This window comes from Callorhinchus milii, unplaced genomic scaffold, assembly GCF_018977255.1.
Source record: "Callorhinchus milii isolate IMCB2004 unplaced genomic scaffold, IMCB_Cmil_1.0 Scaffold21, whole genome shotgun sequence".
NCBI classification, from domain to species: domain Eukaryota; kingdom Metazoa; phylum Chordata; class Chondrichthyes; order Chimaeriformes; family Callorhinchidae; genus Callorhinchus; species Callorhinchus milii.
The window spans coordinates 8408955-8425879 of NW_024704762.1; the positions used below are offsets into that span (position 1 = coordinate 8408955).

General features: G+C 47.0%; 1 protein-coding gene across 4 annotated transcripts in view; it reads right to left on the reverse strand.

Annotated features, from left to right (window-relative positions):
- The window catches only part of LOC103182008 (cAMP-specific 3',5'-cyclic phosphodiesterase 4C), a 78772-nt gene that overhangs the window by 35079 nt on the left and 26768 nt on the right, over nt 1-16925 (reverse strand). Inside the window, exon 1 of one of the 4 annotated variants that reach the window (XR_006085644.1) lies at nt 15246-15775. The exons of the other annotated variants lie outside the window; for them this stretch is intronic. The gene's annotated coding sequence lies outside the window, so the exon portion shown is untranslated. Of the gene's footprint in view, nt 1-15245; nt 15776-16925 lie in introns of those variants that run through there. 4 annotated transcript variants of the gene reach the window in all.

Genomic DNA, 16925 nt, shown 5'->3' on the forward strand with positions numbered 1-16925 from the left:
TTGTCGGAGATGCCGTAATTAGTACAAGACATTAAACTAAGACACAGCTGGCCTGCCTCAAGTGAACAATATTGGAAAAGAGAAGTGAATTTCTCCCTGTATACTGGTCACCCATGACTCTTCGGGGGATCTTGCAAGTGACTGTGGCATTTCCCTGGAAACAGCAACCACTACAGCTGACAGTAATTACACATGAAGCACTTTCAGATGGTTTGATGTGCAATGGCACTATTAAAATTGCAAGTTTACTATTCCATTGGCTAGTTTTTTCAAAAAGAGGTCCAAGACAGATGGGGATTAGAGAAGGATTAAAGGGAATTAGGAGCGAGACTTGTATTGTTCTGCCCTGTTAAATATGGTCATTGTACAGAAATGTGAGCAATAGATTTGTTTCCAACAAGATGCAGAAAGAACACGACCATTAAACACCGGATTTGCATTTACCATCGGGGGATGCGTCACAAGAGGATGCATAAGAGGGTGTGGAAACTTGTCCCCTAGTACAGTGACAGGAGTCCTTTAATGTGGGCTTTTACTTGAGATCAACGTTGCGATTATACTTCTCGAAACAGAAATGGTGAGACCGCCCCTTAGGTGGAGAGGAGAAACGAAAAGTTAGTTGCATTTTTAAATTGAGAAATCCAGATACAGCAATCAAGGCCCATCATGCAGGACAGCAGCAAGATTTGAGGAGAATAGCGGAGAAAGCAGGATAAATCTAGTGGTGTTTGGGTGATATCAATCTTGCGTTTAAAGCCTGTATGACCGGAGGAGGAAGGGAAGGGAAGAGAGGGGGGAAGATAAGAATTCTGCAGTCTTGAGAGACTTGGAAACAATGAGTCCGAGAAGGATATGAACTGTCCACTCAGCCTTGGTTTCAACTTAGCAAGGACGCAGAAAGGTGGGCGAGTGTGTACAATGCTGCGTTGTGAGACTAAATTAGAACAGTTGTTTGAACAGGTTGTATAATGCCTGGCTAGACCTGGCATTCGCTCGTGTTTCAGTGGATAGCCCACTGACCTGTCACAGGGAAACCAAAGTAGGCAGAACAAAGAGGAGTGTCAGAGAAGGATTTAAACCCTTGATTTCTGAGTAATAATAATAACAACAACAATAATAATAGCAATCCAGCATTTGATATAGCGACTTATCGCGTCTTCAAGACTTCTCAAAGTGCTTCACAGAATATACTGTAAACTGAATTGACTTTATATTTTGTGGGCAAAACGAATAAGTACACTACACGGTGCAGAACGGACTAGAAACCTTTTAGGCTTGAGCTACCTGATCTCAGCTATAGAGGTACATTTGTTCCCAGGCTCATGGTATAGCTCCTGAGTGTTTAACTTGACCCCTGCTGGAAAGTCACACGACTTCACCGAATATCCTGTGAAGCGCTTTGAGATGTCTGGACAACGTGATAAGGCGCTATGTCAAAGGCAAGGATTATTATTTATTATATGTGGGTGTCAGGGGAGGACAGCATCTGGACTTCTCTGTGATTCACTCCATAATCAAAAGCTCTGCCAGCACACAGTCATGGATCACACATGAAGTGCAGCTAATTTGCCAAGAAACCACACCTCAACCTTTAAAAGAAAAAAACAATATTTGGAGTGTTTTGCGGAGTTTAAGCAGTTTGTTCCAGCTATCGTGTTCTTTTGCAATAATAATCATATATAAATAATAATCCTTGCATTTGATATAGCGCCTCATCACATCATTGAGACGTCCCAAAGCGCGTCACGGTAAACATTGTAAAGTGGATCGACTGTAAATTTTTTGTGGGTGAAACGCGGCAGCCAATTGCGCACAGCAGTGTCCCGCAAACGGTCATGGAGTGTGTGACCAACTGTATGCATTTATACATGTGCTTAACTCGCTGATAACTGATAACTCGTCACCGATTCCCCCCCACTTTCTTCCCCCCACACCCCCCAACCCCTTTTCCCCAAGAAAAGTCCTCCCGACGTGAAAAGCGCTATATCAAATGCAAGGATTATTATCATTATTATTATTATTATTATAAGAGCGACGAGTTAGCACAGAACAAAGACTAAATCTGGACTTCATTGGAAATTCTCTTCTCTATCCTTGGAACGGTGGGGCATTTGACGAGGCTTCACGTTTAAGCCCAAACAAAAGGGTTAGGGTTAGGAATTCATTCTGAGACAGAAGGTTGTGTGTGTGTGTGTGTGTGTGTGTGATTACAGTGATTGAGATAAACACCAACTCCGGACCTGCTTTGCATCTTCCCGTCCTGTGATAGGGGAAAGGAAGGGTTTAGACATGAATCGCTGATTTCGGGCCATGTTTAACAAGTGCGATTTTTTTCCCCCCCCTCGTGCGTGTAAAAAAAAAAGTGACATCTTGTGACACAAAATACACAGTCGATTCACTTTACAGTGTATCCTATCCGGTGAAGCGCTTTGAGACGCCTCGAAGACGTGATACGGCGCTGTATCAAATGCAAGGATTATCATATTATTTATTACAGCAAATGCAAGGATTATGATGATGTTTCCCTCCCCCTCCCACCCCCCACCCCCACCACCACCCCTCTCTTTGCCCTCTTCCCCCAATAAAAATAAATCTGTGGGGAGGTGGGACTCACAAAAGCGTAGCGTCTAGGAATTATATATATATATTTGTGTGACAATAACACTGTTTTGGGCTGAATTTTACACCATGGATCGAGAATAAAGAAAACACCATCACCACAAAGGAGGACAACACTCTCTGCCTCAAAATTGCTCTGGAGTACAATAAATGAGTTGCTCGTTCTGAAAGAATGCGACTTAAGTTATATTTTAGTTCCGACCTCGTTGTTGTGCACACTTCACACTCGCACTCACACACACTCACACACAGGAAAAGGACACTTTGCAATAAATTAAAAGAATAATCAGATGTTTCCAGCTCGGTCTGTCCCGGAGCGGCCACTCCAGATGTGCTCGAGCCGGACCCGCTCCTGATCAGGTTCAGTTACTTTGTTCACACGAAACCCGGAAAAATAAGTTCGGTTCGAGTTCAGTTCACACCCCTAATATTCCCCGACTTCTTACACGCGCACCAGCGCTCACACTCATTCACTCGCTCACTAACACGCTCACACTCTCACTCGCTCACACTCTCACTCACTCACACTCTCACTCACTCACACGCACACTTATTCACTCACACACTCCCTCACTCATTCACTCACTCCCTCACTCATTCACTCACTCCCTCACTCATTCACTCACTCACACACTCATTCACTCACTCACTCATACGCTCGCACACACACTCACTCTCACTCTCACTCACTCACTCACACACTCCCTCACTCATTCACTCACTCACACACTCATTCACTCACACACTCATTCACTCACTCACACACTCATTCACTCACTCACACAATCATTCACTCACTCACTCATACGCTCGCACACACTCACTCACATTCTCACTCACACACACACACACACCCATTCACACTCTCACTCACTCACTCACTCACACGCACACTTATTCACTCACACACTCCCTCACCCACTCACTCACTCACTCACTCACTCACACATTCATTCATTCACTCGCGCGCGCTCACACACACTCATATTCTCACTCACACACTCACACTCTCACTCATTCACACTCTCACTCACTCGCACACTCCCTCCTTCACTCCCTCCCTCCCTCCTCCCTCCCTCACTCACTCACACACTCACTCACTCACACACCCATTAAGCGTTAAGTCAAGTTACCGTCTCCGCTTCTGGACGATGTCTATGGGTCGGTTGATGGCGAAGGGAGAGCCGTGTGTGTTCCCGGTGCGGAGTCTGTCCGCTCTCTCCACCACAGTCAGACACCCGGAGCCGCACCCGGAGCCGCACCCGGAGCCGCACCCGGAGCCGCACCCGGAGCCGGCGGTGGGGAGGCTCATACCCTCACTCGGTGCCTCTCCCCCCGGACAGTTGGGACCATTCACACCCTAAACCCTCGTCCACTGCACAGCTCCGCGGCTCTCCATCACCATCACATCCCCCGGTGCAGAAGGTTGAGAGGGAGAGGGAGGGAGGGGGGGGGGGGGGGGGGGGGTGGGGGGGGGTTGGTCCCCCACTCCCCGCACCCTCCTCCCCCCCCACACACACACCCCCAACAGAAAAAAAAGAAAAGAAAACCGAAAGGGGTAATAACTTAGGACGGGGTTGGGGTTGTAGGTCTGAATCTTAAGACATCAGTCGTTCTCCCTGTAAGTTTGTGCATGTGGGTGAGGGAGGGAGAGGGGGTGAGGGTGAGGGGGGGAGAGGGGGTGAGGGTGAGAGAGGGGTGAGGGGGGGAGAGGGGGTGAGGGTGAGGGGGGGAGAGGGGGTGAGGGTGAGGGGGGGAGAGGGGGTGAGGGTGAGGGGGTGAGGGGGGAGAGGGGGGGTGAGGGGGTGAGGGAGGGAGAGGGGGGGGGAGAGGGGGTGAGGGAGGGAGAGGGGCTGAGGGAGGGAGAGGGGGGAGGGTGAGGGGGTGAGGGAGGGAGAGGGGGTGAGGGAGGGAGAGGGGTGAGGGAGGGAGAGGCTGAGGAGGGAGGAGGTGGGAGAGGGAGAGGGGGTGGGGAGGGAGGGGAGAGGGGGTGAGGGGGGAGAGGGTGGGAGAGGGAGAGGGGGTGAGGGGGGAGAGGGGTGAAGGGAGAGGGGTGGGGAGAGGGGGTGAGGGAGGGGAGAGGGTGGGAGAGGGAGAGGGGGTGAGGGTGGGAGAGGGTGAAGTGGGAGAGGGTGGGAGAGGGGGTGAGGGTGGGAGAGGGGGTGAGGGTGGGAGAGGGGGTGAGGGTGAGGGTGTGAAAGATGGGAGAGGGCGGGTGAAGGGGTGAGGGTGGGAGGAAGAGAGAGAGAGAGAGAGAGAAACAGAAAGTGGCTATTGCTTTCCTCCCCCAAAGTAGTCACTTGTTTGACCTCAGGACAGTGGTGCAATGGCAACAGCAGTGGCTCTCTGACAGCTCCACTGTGATTACAGAGCAATGGCCCGAGAGCAACAGTCAGTGGTTCAAGTCAGACTGAAGCCCTGTCCATCAAACCAGGACGTCACTCTATCTGAAGAAAGGCGTGGACCACAAACAGTTAACCCCTTGGGGGGGAATCATGTTCCTGTGGACTGTCAGCTGTGCTGAGCCATTGCCAAATCCTGACCCTCTTTCCCCTATCCCCTGACGCTGATGATTTCATGATTCACTCACTCTTTCTCTCTCTCCCTCCCTCCCTCCTTCCCCCCTCCCTCCCTCCCTCTCTCTGCAGATCAATCCACGTCCTGCAAATGAATCCGAAACACCATGGCGGAGTGGGCAGAATGTCCACCGATGGTAGCCAACGCCGGTGAAAACACCGGCGCCCGACCGAACATCCATCAACGGCAGCCGAACTCTTCCCCCTCTCCGCCGGCCACGGGTGATTCAGAACCCTGCAAGCTCATGTCCTCCCCTGCACCAGGCTCCGTGAACCGATCACACTCCCCCCCCCCCCCGCCCACCCCTCCGCCTCCAGAGTTTGGAACATCGTCATCTACTATCGCTGAACCCGCCGTTGTATTTTCAGATTGTCCGTGAAGCCCTTCAGCGTTCGCTGGGCTCAGAGAAGCCCCTGGGTGGGAAATGCAGACGCAATACTGGTTCAGTAGGGCGGGGGGGGGGGGAGGGGGAGGGCGAGGGGGGGGTGGGTGCGAGCGAGCACATCCAAAGTGAAGCTTGAAGTGTTACCGCTGGAGTAGGGAGGGCTTTTCCTCTGGATCGAATCCAGCAGAGATCAGAGGTGGAAGAGTGTGCAATTTGTCAGCAAAGACATGACATACTCTGATTATCTGTGCGCAATTGGCTGCCGCCTTTCACCCCCCCCCACCCCCCCCCCCGCCCACCAAACACACAGTCACTCCACTTTACAGTATATTCCGTGAAGCGCTTTTTTTAGACGTCTCGAAGACGTGATAAGGCGCTGTATCAAATGCAGGGGTTATTATTATTATTAGCAGAAATTTCAAAAATAATTAGATACATATTTCACGAAAGGTACACGTTTAACGTATGACCTAACCATGTAACTTGTCTCTGCTGCTTTCCTGAAATATTATTACGGTGATCAGCCAAACATTTACAATGACAATTAATATATGGCCGGCCCATGACTTTTGAAACTTGTTTTGGTTTGTTTACAAACACAAAGTCACTAGACTTCGCAGTAATAATCCTGTTAAGCAGCTTGAGATAACTCGATGACGTGATTAGGCACTATTATCAAATGTAAATCGAACGATTGTAAATACAATCTTGGAACTTGGCTGAATATTAAACCGTGGATTACTGCGGATCGCAGAGATGAATACCAGTGACAGTGGAGTCCTGTAGCTCAGTGGTTAGAGCACTCGCTTTGCAAGTGAGAGACCTGAGTTCAATTCCAGGCAGAGGGCGAAACCTTGGGCAAGTTTCCTTACTCCACACAGAGCCTAATAATAATCCCTCCAAAAAACCAAAAACAATAATCAATTGGTCATTTTCAATCTACGACTGTTTGTGGGACATTGCTGTGCGCAATTGGCTGCCGCGTTCGCCCACAAATATACAGTCAATTCACTTTACAGTATATTCTGTGAAGCGCTTTGGGACGTCCTCCCGACGTGAAAAGCGCTATATCAAATGCAAGGATTATTATTATTAGTTGCACAGTGAGCAACTCGGGAGCAGGATTCACAGGCAAGTTCTGTGGTATTCAGAGGGCAAAGCACTCTTAGCCAAACCGAAACCCTGGTAACATCAGAGGAGGAGAAAAATGCAGCCTTATTTATTTCTTGTTGGATGCAAGTAAAGGTTTTCCTACATATAAACAGATATTTCCGTTTGGTAAAGGTTCCGGTTTGCTTTTTCCCCCAAATATCGGGGAGGTCTGTCCTTTCCCTCACTTTGCTATCGAAAAGGAGATGGAATTTTTTCCCCCTCCCCTCCCCTCCTCCCCTGTGGGCTGCGAGTCTGTTTCGGTTTAGTTGAGGCAGGCTCATACACCGCGGCATCAGATGGTTGTGGGGCCTTGAGTGCCTTGTTGAGGGTGTGGTCCTTCAGACATGACAGCATCGCCTGGACCACCTGCCCGTGTACTGTTCTACAGTTGAGGAACCGTGAGCTTCTCTCTGTATCTCAAGCACTCTGAGACATTACCCTGTGTGAGGGGCGTCTACATAAATGCACGTTGTTGTTTCTAACCATTATTACCTGGGAGTGTTTGATATTGATAAACAGCGGGGGATAACTTGGTGGTTCTTTGAGAGGGAGCTTTACCTCTTTACGCGTCGATCTCCCTGCCGGATGGAATAGCAAGAGGGAAAAGTCCTCTATTTCGGGGAGGTAGCTCCAGTGTGCTTTGATGGGTTAAATTGCCATCTTCTTTGCTGTCATTTCTAATACTAACCCCAACCACTCAGCCACCACCACCCCACCCCCTACAAAAATATTTTCGGCCACCACCTATGCCCGACATTAAAAACAAAACCCCAATAACGCAATAGTCAATTAGGTTGGGGGGTACAAAGACAAGTGCAGTGGGGTTGGGGGGGGGGAGAATATCAGTAGATTAGTGGTCGAGGGTTTGGGCTGTTCATTGGGAGGAGCTCTTGGTTTCTCATTTGAAAGTCATCAGTCCGAAATTCGGATCTAATCGTGGAGGAGTGAGTTGCACTTTACCCACAGGAAGAATGACACGCGTGTGTTGCTAAATAAATGTGGCGGTGGGAGGGGGGAGGAGGGGGGAGAAGGAGAAATAAAGAGTGATATGTTAGTTATTGCAAACGAAATAGGCTTCTCCATTTTGTCTCGACTTCACGGAAAAGGTCCATGACACAACCTGGAGTCCTGAGGTCGGTGCCACACTCCCCGTCTGTTTACAGACGCGATAGCAAGCTCCGATCTCCGCCACTAAACTGTGTAGCGTCTTCTCCCACTTGACAAGTTATTTATTGGCCTTCGGAGCAGTCTCGGCTCTTTTAGAGTTTCACAGGAACCCTCGGAGAGTTACTTCCACACAAAGAGTCGGATTGTTTAAACGACGGCATGTTAAAGGGCTGACGAAACTGCTTTCACATCACACTCCAGAGCGAACACGAGCCATGGCTGTTACCTTCTGACGCACTGCAACCTCGGGATTTCTCTAAACACTCCAAAACTTTTATCCGAATTCCGCTGTTACTAGTTAAGCAGCGGCGATCGGAAACAAGGGTTGAAAGGCCACGTATGAAGCGAACGATGTGAAAAGGCACCATATCAAAAGCAAGGATTAATATTATTATTAATTTATGTCGCTACAATACTTCGAGCCGTTTCATTCAGGTGATTCCAATAACTCATTTCAGGGCTGGGTAATTAATCACAGGCCAACAACCCACAAACTCACAATGAAAACACACAATGGATCACTGCTGCCTCAACAACCCCTAACATCCTGCAGCCTAACTCCAACAACAACAACAACAGCAATAATAATAAAAATAATCCTTGCATTTGATACAGCGCCTTATTAAGTCTTTGAGACGTCTCCAAGCGCTTCACAGAATTGTGTGTGGACTGTATGTTTTGTGGGCGAAACAACTGCAGACTGAGGGTCCTTCTGTCCATTGCTTTCCCCTTAATCTAACTCACAAGCTCGTTGGCCGAAGTGGTTCAAGAAGACAGTCTGGTAAATGTAACTGGGCACGGCCTGAAATGGCCCTGATCTTGATCGCGGGAGACGAGAGATGTACATGTGGATTCTGCACACGGTTCAGTGGGAGGAAAGGCTTTGAAAGAACTTTCCAATCCTAACCCACGACCGGAGAGCGACTGGCTGAAGCGGGAGAGATGCAGGAGGAGGGTTATTTAGCCCACTGTGGAGGCTCCAACCGAACGGAGACCGCAGCTGCTGCAGGAATTTAAAGAGCCGATTGTGTGAGACCACAGGGAGATGTGATGTGTGTGGCTGCTTCACATCTCGCTCGTCGTCTGTGACATGAGCTCTTAGAACTTACCCTTCGAACCTGACCCCCTACCCCTACCCCCCCACCGTGATGTCATTTCACAAAGCTCCCAGGGCAGTCTGTACGCAGTTCCCACGCCTCGGAGTGCTCATTGCCTGGGGTTTTGTTTTCCTAACTTCACTGTAAAATGCTCCACTGTGCCTCTATCCTTCAAATCAACTGCTGTGCGGACGTCTTATCCACTTAAGACTCTTTCTCCCCCTCCTTCTCACTGTCAGTCAGTGAAGACAGACACTTTGGGAAGATAACAATCTCTCTCTTCCCTCCCACGCTGCTGGACTTCGGTTTTGGAAAAGGCAGGGAGGAAATCTGCCCAAAAAGGAAACTGATGCATAAGTCCTTCAGACCACCCTGGAAATAATATACGCACAGCTTTCTGAGGGTTGGGTTAAGCTACACTGAAATAAATAGAGAGCGACATACGAAAAGCTCTCAAACAGCAAAGCTATTGGGTTACTGGCACTCACAATGTAGACTCCGTTTTCTATAGACATTTGCTGTGTGTCTCACTGACTCACGAGACTTCAGCTTCAATACAATACCTTTGCGATGAGATCTCACAAGTCTTAGAAGAAAATTGGTCACTCAATCCAGAGCTGTTTGTGGGGCACAAATTGGCTGCTGTGTTTCGCCCCCAAATACACAGTCAATCCATTTTACAGTATATTCTGTGAAGCACTTTTAGATGTCTCAATGACGTGATAAGACGTTATATCAAATCAAGGATTATTATTAAGATTATGATGATGATTATTATTATAAGAGATTCTCGAAGAATGGTGAAGAAGTTAGTCAACAACAACTTGCATTTATGTCGTGTTTTCATACGGGAAAACATCTCAAAGCATTTCACAGAGACGGTGTGGAATTGCACCACCACAGACCGAGAGTTACAAGAGATGTTCAAGACGATTAATGTTGCAGTAAAACTCGCACTGGTCTGATCTGTATAAATCGTATAATCGCCTAAGTCGTACAGCAAGTTTGATACAACTCATACTTCGCATAAGTCTTATTAAAGTATCGTCCCAACTGATAAGACTTTACCCTCCTCTGTTCAAGAGAAAAGAGTCCAAGTATGTTGAGCCTTTCCTGATAGCCTTTTCTCAACTCCTCACTACATAAGCTGCAGACCATCCAGAACTTTGTAATAATAATAATCCTTGCATTTGATATAGCGCTTTTCACGTCGGGAGGACGTCCCAAAGCGCTTCACAGAACACACTGTAAAGTGAATTGACTGTATATTTGTGGGCGAACGCGGCAGCCAATTGCGCACAGCAATGTCCCACAAACAGTCGTGGATTGAAAATGACCAATTTATTATTGTTTTTGGTTTTGGAGGATTATTATTAGGCTCTGTGTGGAGTAAGGAAACTTGCCCAAGGTTGTAGCCTGTGTCCTCTCCCGCAACAGCTCCGTGAGCATATCACCCCCATCCTCATTGGCTCCACTGACCCTCAGTTTCCGAGCAGATCAAATTCAAGACCCTACACTCTGGAACTCCATCCCATGGTCCCTTCGCATCGCTTCCTCCCTTGCCTCCTTCAAGGCCGGTCTCAAGACCCTTCTCTTCGACCGCGCCTTTGGTCGCCCTCCCACCTCTCCGCCTTCCCTCACCCCTACGCCACCTTTCCCCCATGCTCGGGCCCCGACACCTGACTGTTCAGCGCTTTGGGACGTCCTCCCGCCGTGAAAGGCGCTCTGCAAATGCAATTTTGTTGTTGTTGTACTACATAAATATAAATTGTTGTTGAGTTTCAATTTAATCCAATTTAACTTAAGCATTTAAGAACCGTCCAAATTCTGGCTGCTCTAAAACGGTGCGTAAGCAAAATAAACCGAGACCCGAGTGAAATTTCTCGTCTTTGAAGTTCAGGCGGAACAAGAGTGGAAAGTTTAATGAACCTCCTCGACAGAAAGTCACTGGAAGTTGCACATCTGAGCCACAAGAGGCCAGTAAATCACAACAGAGTTCTTGTGATCAGTCCTGTGAATGTAAGGAGCCTGTATAATTAATATTGATAATAATATTAATAATCGTTGCATTTGATAAAGCGCCTTATCACATCATTGAGACGTCTCGAAGCGCTTCACAGGATATATATTGTAAAGTGAATTGACGGTGCATTTTGTGGGCAAAACGCGGCAGCCAATTGCACGCAGCAGTGCCCCACAAACTTGTGGATTGAGTGACTAAATCGTTTGTAGGATAACTATCAAGGGACAGCCACATACACCTCACAAGGCAATCCACTACTGTCATGTTGTAACCTCTTTACTAATTCTACGACTCATTGAAAATGAAAATGAAGGAAAGGGGAATGAGTGGAAATAAGCAGATTAACCAATTGCACTGTGAGACGTCTCGAAGACGTGATAAGGCACCACATCAAATGCAAGGATTGCTGTCAATTGGAATCATGAGTAAACCAGTGCCTCAAAAATGATATGACTATTTTACTCAAGTCTCTATTTTTTTTTGAAGGTTTTGGCTCTCGTTCTGGGGGACAGTTCCAAACCCATCGATTATCATCCGGTCTCTCTGCCTAAGTGGTTTCTCTCTGTGGATGAATCCAGCCGGAGTATTGGCAGGCTAATTGGCAAGGGAGCGGGCTTTTTCTCAGGGGGCGATTAGACAGTGAAAGAGACCTGTCTGATGATTCTACCCTCCCTAATCCAGATGTGGTTTAGTAAATTCCCAACTGTGAAAAACTGACTCATTCTTAGCATGAACCGGATTATTTATTGAACGCATGCAGTTAGCTGCAGATTCACACGGTGTTATTCTTGCTTTTCGTCATAAAACATCCATATGTGCTGTGCGCGGTGGGTGGGGGGTGGAAGGGAGGAGAGGGTTCTTATGCTATTGACATCAATTGAAAGGTGGAATGAGCTCTCGATTACTCACTCGGCCTCCCGTGCCTGTCAGCCCCAACACTGGAAAGAACCATTAACGTCAGGAAGAATTAGCCTAGTTTAATCAAACATGTTTAACCACACGGGCCCCCACATCCTTTCCCCTCCCCTCTCACCCCTGGGGCAAACATGCACCCAACCCGACAGCTTTTCACTAGTACTTGGCTTGCGGTTCCACCTCCCTCACTCCCTCTCTCCCTGGGACGTGGGATTCTCAGTAGCGCGGTTTGGAGACTTACAAGATTGTTGACCAGGACACTGCCAGCATTCCGGACTGGCCGAGTCCCTTTCTCCTTTGCGAATAATACCGCAGGATTTCACGTGAATAGGCTGACGAGCACTCGCTTATACACCTCACGTAAATGTTGCTGCCTCCAATACCATAGTGAGGTGCAATCCTCTCCAGCTGCCAACCTAGCCACAGCGATGCACTGTCAAACACACACGCGCGCACAAACAAATAAACTCTCTCTCCTAACAAAAAACCCCATCAGAGCTGTAATATTGAACCAGATTCAGGATCAATTCTAGTGCACTAGCCCTCAAGCAGAATTATCACTGAGGGGGAGAGAGAGAGAGAAAGATAGCAGTTAATGTTGTCAGTGTGCTTTTACCATGCACTTGCTGGCGAGGAATGAATACAGTAGACAGCTGCCAGGGCACAATTCCCCAACCAAACACAGACGAACAGGTGAAGGAACCACGGCAGGTGAGCTTGCGGTGAGTGGCCTGAATTTCCCCTCAACTTGTTTTTTGTTTGAAACAGCAACACCTGATGGAATCTCTGTACGATACTCGAAGACAGTACTGAGGCCCCGGGACAGATGGGACTTGAAGCTTATTAGGAGAGGAGGAAGAAGTGAAAGGTGTGGGAAGGATTAAAGGGGCTGGAATTTTGCTCCTTTATTCGGAAACGCTGGTCGGGTCACAGTAATAATAATAATAATAAGCCTTGCATTTGCTATAGCACTTTACCACATGGTTGAAACGTCTCAAAGCACTTCACGGGATATACTCTAAAGTGAATGGACTGTGTATTATATACTCAACTCCACCCTCACCATTATCCCCACGCCCAAGGTATTTATAAATTACACCACCTGGCCTTTCACAACGGCTGTTTGAGAAATTCTGACCTTTGATGTGGTTTTAGCATCTGTAACCCTTCAACAATCGGTCTGTTTGGTTGCTGGGTAACTTGATCTCCATAACCAAATAATCCCCAGTGGGCATACTCCATCGTTCTATCGACAGCAAAATCTGGTAATTATCTGACCACGGAGAGTGCCCACAACAGCATGTAATGTGACCAATACAACAGGGCTGTGTGGTGTTCATAACCTGCACACACAAGCTACTACTGTCCTGCTAACATTGGGGACCTGTTAAGCATGGCTCAGGGTTTCTAACCCTTTTTATATTGTTTATCCCTCCAAAACAAAATGTGGTCTCTCAATTTCATCACTTTTTTGTGGGATGCTGCTGTGCGCAATTGGCTGCCTGCGTTTTGCCCACAAAATACAGTCAATCCACTTTACAGTATATTCTGTGAAGCGCTTTGAGACATTTCAATGAAGTGATAAAGCTCAGTATCGAATGCAAGAATTATTATAATTAATGTTCCTTTCGGGAAGGAGCTAACCAGTTAGGTTACCAAAACAGACAGAGTAGAGTGTGCGTTCAGCCTGCGGTTGGATTGGGTAGGGGTGCACTGCAAACACAACTTAGTGTCCTGCAGATCGACTGACTGTGGACTCCAGCAAAGACGCAAGAACAATCATTGCGCTGAGCCGGCTGATCTCAGTGCTGCAAGAGTGCACTACAAATGGTCTATAGTGTTTGAAGCTCACACAGAGAGAAAGAGAGATCTCAGGTTCTGTGGGAAGGAACACAGCAAAAATAGTTGCTAAAAGGCCTTGGGGGCTAAAAACACCTCGAGTTTGGGCTCTGGATTCTCATGACTACTCCTCTCCTCATCTGAGCTGGTTAGAGAGTTCCTCAGGGCACAGATAATCAGAATCCTCAAAACAAATAATCTTAAGTACAGTTTCACTGTGAACGTCAAACCTGTCGTCTTGCCAACTGTTGAAAGTGGTATACGAGGGCCATCTATTTCAATCAAACTCACTCGGAATCACAGTCAACATAGGGAGGGATAGAATGAAGAGAGGCTTGATTCATCCCTGTTGCCTCCAGAGTGCGCTACAAATGGTCCGCGCATTCCAGAGCAAGATAGATCTATCTGCTCTACTTCCTATCCAGTCTCCAGCTCCTTTCTTGGCCCTTAATTTCCTAAGAAAGAGAAAGCATGGAAAGACTGCTAGTCCAATCAAACCCACTGCTTGCATAAGCCATGTCTAGTCTTATAATAACAATAATAATCCTTGCATTTGACATTGCGCTTCACAGAATATTCTGTAAAGTGGATTGACGGTATATTTTGTAGGTGAAATGCAGCAGCCAATTGCACACAGCAACATCCCACAAACAGTTGTAGATTAAGTGACCAAATTATTTATTTATTCGTTTATTTTTTGGAGGGATTATTACGCCCAGAAAGCAATCCGCCAATCGACTAACATCCAGTTTCCTATTTATTACTAGGTAAGCAGAGTCTAACCTGCAAATGGATTCTACTCTCAACCACTCATTTCCCCAAGGAAGGGCCCACAGAAATACTTTGACAGACATCAAACTAAACCACAGGGGGGAAGAGAGATCCAGGATATCAAGAGGAGAGGAAATGGATGAAAATGTAAATCTAATGCTTCCATTTCAATCAGTCACATGAACAGAAACACACTGGAGGCTCAAGTGAGAAAGAGATCTCACCAAAGAGTGGACACAGTAATAAAATCATTTAAACCATTGTTCAATAAAACACCAGTGTATATATATATATAATATAAACAGAACCTGAGTAACACCCAAAGACTATCAAGATCCTAACAAGTCTGGGAATTCAATAAGCAAGCGATGGCCAAACAAAGCCTAAGGGATTATCACTTGCTACTTAACGCACACCCCAGGAAACAAATACAGTAAATGTCGATAATAATAATCCTTGCATTTGATATAGCACCTTATCATGTCTTTGAGACGTTCCAAAGCTCTTCACAGAATACACTGTAAAGTGAATTGACTGTGCATTTTGTGGGACAAATGATAACTCATCACGCCAAGGCTAAAAGGGGCTCAGTCTCGAGTTATCCCGAAGGTCTTTGCACACTGGATAATCTCACCCAGCCAGCATAGACCTTTTGGCATTTACTCACCATCACCCTGTGTGTGACTTACTCCTTACTCACCAAATCCAAGAATGTCTCCTGTTGGGAAAATGGTTCACGGTCATTTTCAAATGGTCTTTGCGGTCCATGGCTTTGCCTCGCCTTCGTGACTCTGATCGGTCGCCCGGTCTTCACCGAGAGGGTCCCCCTCATTCAAGGGCTGCAATCCACCAAACTCACCAAAGCCATGTCTGCCCTCGGTTCAAAAGAAAAACTTGCCTACTCTCACTTCATTCTTGTGCTGCTCTGTGGAAATGAACCCGTGTGAGCTGGCTCGCTGGCTGACAAGAGTGGATTTGGTTCCTGGTTGACCTATTTCGCTGGAACTGATAAGTTAGTGACACATGCAGTCACTGGAATTTCTACAGAGATTAAAACGTAGTTGCCATATACGCCCTTTGAGAGACCTGCAAAGCATTCCTCTCTTAACTGCACCCAAACCAATTAACAAACAATCATTTCCTGTTGGTTTGGGAGAGGGAAATGACACCTGTATTTACTTACAACACCTTGACTCAAGTCTCAACCTTCAGCCTGTTAGCTTTAACCCCACTGTGAGAGGCACTTCAGGGATGGAAGAAAGAAACAAACAAGCGAAGGGGATTTTGACACTTTTTTTTGTAAATTAAAATCCAACCCAGCATTCCTCTCACAAACGAACGAGCCTAGTTTCAAAGGTTGAGACAGAATTGACGTCAAAGGCAATTTTTTTTTCCCCTTCAGGGTATTTTCTTCAAAAAAAAGGACAAAACAAAGTACTCGATTGTCACCAATGAATCAGTTGAATTCAGTTCACCCCAAGCTCTGGTTTATCAGATCCACTGCTACATGCAAGGTAGAAAGCAGAAACTCCTTAGCAAAAACTTTTCTTCAAACTTTTTTAAACCCTCAAAGTTCTGCAGTCTGTGTTTCCACTGATGGTCGAAACTCTCAGCATCAATCTCTTCAGCAAGTTCAGCAACAAACCAACACACTTTTTTTTCCCTCCCACAATAATGTTTTTAAAAGCAAAAAAAGAGTTCAACGTTTCCAGTAGGTCCTTCCACGGTATCAAGCCACATGGAATCCCATTGAAATGTGCTCTGTTTCCTCTCTCCCACACTTGCCTGAAAGCTTCCACTCCTCTGGACACTTCCAATAGACAAGAGGATCTGAATATTTCAGAGTCAGCTTTCTCGGGAGCCTCCTTCAGTGTGTGTGCATGAGCGAATGTTGCTCCTCAGATGAGCCTCAGACAGCCTGGGTGGGAACACTTGCTGCTGCTTCTTCGCAAACTCTGCCCGTTCAGTTACAAAAGTGTTGGAATTTAAGTGATAGAGTGACGGAAGGATGCAAGTGGGCAGAGAATCCACAACACTGGGGACTTTACAGTAAAGGACGCAGTGGCGTTTACAGCTCAGAGCCTTATAAGGGGGAGGAGAGACACGAGGGGTGAGTTCACTCGCTCCTGAAGCCCGCTTCTAAAGGAAACACTAGGAAGATCAACAACACAGCAGAACAAGCCGGCATTCTTTCCCTACCCTGCAGTCCCACTGTTAATAAATGCCTCTCCGGACAGACAAGTAAAACATGTACACACTGAGCGTCTGACGTATGTAAAACAGCATTGCATTAACCCCTTGCGATCCAGAACACCAAAGTGGTCTGAAAATAAGTTACTGAACAGCACACTTCAAGTAACCTTGTTTTTGTGTGTTCTGC